Source organism: Bombina bombina, chromosome 12 (assembly GCF_027579735.1).
Source record: "Bombina bombina isolate aBomBom1 chromosome 12, aBomBom1.pri, whole genome shotgun sequence".
Lineage (NCBI taxonomy): Eukaryota > Metazoa > Chordata > Amphibia > Anura > Bombinatoridae > Bombina > Bombina bombina.
The window spans coordinates 128,988,498-128,993,497 of NC_069510.1; the positions used below are offsets into that span (position 1 = coordinate 128,988,498).

The window sequence follows — 5,000 nt, forward strand, 5'->3', positions numbered from 1 at the left end:
TACTCCAACCTGTTCATAGTTCCCAAAAAAGAGGGAACATTCAGACCAATTCTAGATCTCAAAATCCTTATGACCACGGTGGATTTAAAGGATTCGTACCTCCATATTCCTATCCACAAGGAACATCATCAGTTCCTAAGGTTCGCTTTTCTAGACAAGCATTACCAGTTTGTGGCACTTCCATTCGGATTAGCGACTGCTCCGAGAATTTTCACAAAGGTACTAGGGTCCCTTCTAGCGGTTCTAAGACCAAGGGGCATTGCAGTAGTACCGTACTTGGACGACATCCTGATTCAAGCGTCGTCTCTGTCAAAAGCAAAGGCTCATACGGACATCGACCTAGCCTTTCTCAGATCTCACGAATGGAAAGTGAACATAGAAAAAAGTTCTCTTTCCCCGTCAACAAGAGTTCCCTTCTTGGGAAAAATAATAGACTCCTTAGAAATGAGGATTTTTCTGACAGAGGTCAGAAAATCAAAACTTCTAAGCTCTTGTCAAGTACTTCATTCTGTTCTTCGTCCTTCCATAGCGCAGTGCATGGAAGTAATAGGATTGATGGTTGCAGCAATGGACATAGTTCCTTTTGCACAAATTCATCTAAGACCATTACAACTGTGCATGCTCAGACAGTGGAATGGGGATTATACAGACTTGTCTCCGACGATTCAAGTAGATCAAAGGACCAGAGATTCACTCCGTTGGTGGCTAATCCTGGACAACCTGTCACAGGGAATGAGCTTCCGCAGACTAGAGTGGGTCATTGTCACGACCGACGCCAGTCTGGTGGGCTGGGGCGCGGTCTGGGAACCCCTGAAAGCTCAGGGTCTATGGTTTCGGGAAGAATCTCTTCTCCCGATAAACATTCTGGAACTGAGAGCGATATTCAATGCTCTCAAGGCTTGGCCTCATCTAGCAAAGGCCAAATTCATAAGGTTTCAATCAGACAACATAACGACAGTTGCATATATCAACCATCAGGGGGGAACAAGGAGTTCCCTGGCGATGGAGGAAGTAACCAAGATAATTCAATGGGCGGAGGATCACTCCTGCCACTTGTCTGCAATCCACATCCCAGGAGTGGAAAATTGGGAAGCGGATTTTCTGAGTCGTCAGACATTCCATCCGGGGGAGTGGGAACTCCACCCGGAAATCTTTGCCCAAATAACTCAATTATGGGGCATTCCAGACATGGATCTGATGGCGTCTCGTCAGAACTTCAAGGTTCCTTGTTACGGGTCCAGATCCAGGGATCCCAAGGCGACTCTAGTAGATGCACTAGTAGCACCTTGGACCTTCAACCTAGCTTATGTTTTCCCACCGTTTCCTCTCATTCCCAGGCTGGTAGCCAGGATCAACCAGGAGAGGGCTTCGGTGATCTTGATAGCTCCTGCGTGGCCACGCAGGACTTGGTATGCAGACCTGGTGAATATGTCATCGGCTCCACCATGGAAGCTACCTTTGAGACAGGACCTTCTTGTTCAAGGTCCATTCGAACATCCGAATCTGGTTTCTCTCCAACTGACTGCTTGGAGATTGAACGCTTGATTTTATCAAAGCGTGGGTTTTCAGATTCTGTAATAGATACTCTGATTCAGGCTAGAAAGCCTGTAACTAGAAAAATTTACCATAAGATATGGAAAAAATATATCTGTTGGTGTGAATCTAAAGGATTCCCATGGAACAAGATAAAAATTCCTAGGATTTTATCCTTTCTACAAGAGGGTTTGGAGAAGGGATTATCTGCAAGTTCCCTGAAGGGACAGATTTCTGCGTTATCTGTTTTACTTCACAAGAGGCTGGCAGCTGTGCCAGACGTTCAAGCGTTTGTTCAGGCTCTGGTTAGAATCAAGCCTGTTTACAGACCTTTGACTCCTCCCTGGAGTCTTAATCTAGTTCTTTCAGTTCTTCAAGGGGTTCCGTTTGAACCCTTACATTCCGTAGATATTAAGTTATTATCTTGGAAAGTTTTGTTTTTGGTTGCAATTTCTTCTGCTAGAAGAGTTTCTGAGTTATCTGCTCTGCAGTGTTCTCCGCCCTATCTGGTGTTCCATGCAGATAAGGTGGTTTTGCGTACTAAGCCTGGTTTTCTTCCGAAAGTTGTTTCCAACAAGAATATTAACCAGGAGATAGTTGTACCTTCTTTGTGCCCGAACCCAGTTTCAAAGAAGGAACGTTTGTTACACAATTTGGACGTAGTCCGTGCTCTAAAATTCTATTTAGAGGCCACTAAAGATTTCAGACAAACTTCTTCTTTGTTTGTTGTTTATTCTGGTAAAAGGAGAGGTCAAAAAGCAACTTCTACCTCTTTCTTTTTGGCTTAAAAGCATTATCCGTTTGGCTTATGAGACTGCCGGACGGCAGCCTCCTGAAAGAATCACAGCTCACTCCACTAGGGCTGTGGCTTCCACATGGGCCTTCAAGAACGAGGCTTCTGTTGACCAGATATGTAAGGCAGCGACTTGGTCTTCACTGCACACTTTTGCCAAATTTTACAAATTTGATACTTTTGCTTCTTCAGAGGCTATTTTTGGGAGAAAGGTTTTGCAAGCCGTGGTGCCTTCCATTTAGGTGACCTGATTTGCTCCCTCCCTTCATCCGTGTCCTAAAGCTTTGGTATTGGTTCCCACAAGTAAGGATGACGCCGTGGACCGGACACACCTATGTTGGAGAAAACAGAATTTATGCTTACCTGATAAATTACTTTCTCCAACGGTGTGTCCGGTCCACGGCCCGCCCTGGTTTTTTTAATCAGGTCTGATGAGTTATTTTCTCTAACTACAGTCACCACGGTATCATATGGTTTCTCCTATGCATATTTCCTCCTGTACGTCGGTCGAATAACTGGGGTAGGCGGAGCCTAGGAGGGATCATATGACCAGCTTTGCTGGGCTCTTTGCCATTTCCTGTTGGGGAAGAGAATATCCCACAAGTAAGGATGACGCCGTGGACCGGACACACCGTTGGAGAAAGTAATTTATCAGGTAAGCATAAATTCTGTTTTTTGTGTATGATATATATATGTGCGTGTATATATCTTTTTATTTTTTTTTATTTTGTGTATGATATATATATATATATGTGTGTGTGTATGTATGTGTGTGTGTGTGTATGTATATATGTATATATGTATGTGTGTATGATATATATATATATATGTGTGTGTGTATATATATATATATATATTTTTTTTTTTTTTTTTTTGTGTATGATATATATATGTGCGTGTATATATCTTTTTTTATTTTTTTTTATTTTGTGTATGATATATATATATGTGTGTGTGTGTATGTGTGTGTGTGTGTGTGTGTGTATATATATATATATATATATATATATATTATTATTTTTTTTTTTTTTGTATGATATATATATGTGCGTGTGTGTATATATATCTTTTTATTTTTTTTATTTTGTGTATGATATATATATATATATATATATATATATATATATATATATATATATATATCGTATGCAAAAGTTTAGGTATCCCTGACAATTTCCATGATTTTCATTTATAAATAATTGGGTGTTTGGATCACCAATTTCATTTTGATCTATCAAATAACTGAAGGACACAGTAATATTTCAGTAGTAAAATGAGGTTTATTGGATTAACAGAAAATGTGCAACATGAGGGCCTCAAAACAACTCTCAAATGACCTGAAAACAGATTGTTCAACATTATGGTTTAGGGGAAGGCTACAAAAAGCTATCAGAGATTTAAGCTGTCAGTATCCACTGTGAGGAAATGGAAGACCACAAGCACAGTTCTTGTTAAGGCCAGAAGTAAATTATCGGAAAGGCAAAGGATGGTAAGAACGGTCAAAAACAGCCCACAGACCACCTCCAAAGACCTACAACATCTTGCTGCAGATGGTGTCACTGTGCATAGTTCAACAATTCAGCGTATGGGAGAGTGATGTCTAAGAAGCCTTTTCTGCACACACACCACAAACAGAGTCGCTTGAGGTATGCAAACACACATTTGCACAAGCCAGCTTGATTTTGGAAGAAGGTGCTGTGGACTGATGAAACAAAGATTGAGTTATTTGTTCATAACAAGGGGCGTTATGCATGGCGGCAAAAGAACACAGCGTTCCAAGACAAACACTTGCTAGCCACAATAAAATTTGGTGAATGTTCCATCATGCTGTGTGGCCAGTGCCGGTACTGGGAATCTTGTTAAAGTTGAGGGTTGCATGGATTTCACTCAATATCAGCAGATACTTGAGAATAATGTTGAGGAATTAGTCACAAAGTTAAAGTTACGCTGGAGCTGGATATTGCGACCCAAAACACTGCTCAAAATCTGCTCTGGCATTTATGCAGAGGAACAAGTACAATGTTCTGGAATGGCCATCCCAGTCCCCAGACCTGAATATCATTGAAAATCTGTGGGGTGATTTGAAGCGGGCTGTCCATGCTCAGCAACCATCAAACCTAACTGAACTGGAGATATTTTGCAATGGTCCAAAATACCTTCATCCAGAATCCAGACACTCATTACAGGCTATAGGAAGCGTTTGCTAAATATTGATGCAATATTTCTGTTGAGGTGCCCAAATTTATGCACCTGTCTAATTTCGTTTTGATGCATATTGCACATTTTCTGTTAATCCAATAAACCTCATTTCACTACTGAAATATTACTGTGTCCTTTAGTTATTTGATAGATCAAAATAAGATTGCTGATCCAAACACCCAATTATTTATAAATGAAAATCATAGAAATTGTCAGGGGTGCCTAAACTTTTGCATACGACTGTATATATATGCATGTATAATCAAAATAACAAGAGTGTATTGCATTGAGCAATGATGCTTTTTTTTAATTGGACTAACTATGCATTTATAAGTTGACAAGCTTTTGGAAGAATAACTTCCTTTATCAAGTCTGAAGCAATTGCTTCAACTTGAGAAAGGAAGTTATTCTTCCGAAAGCTTGTCAACTTATAAATGTATAGTTGGTCCAATAAAAAAAAAGCTTTATTGCTCAA

At 40.3% G+C, this 5,000-nt stretch overlaps 1 protein-coding gene across 2 annotated transcripts in view; it reads left to right on the forward strand.

The window, feature by feature from the left end:
- Positions 1–5,000, forward strand: part of FUBP3 (far upstream element binding protein 3) — a 248,426-nt gene that overhangs the window by 239,369 nt on the left and 4,057 nt on the right. The window lies entirely within an intron of this gene.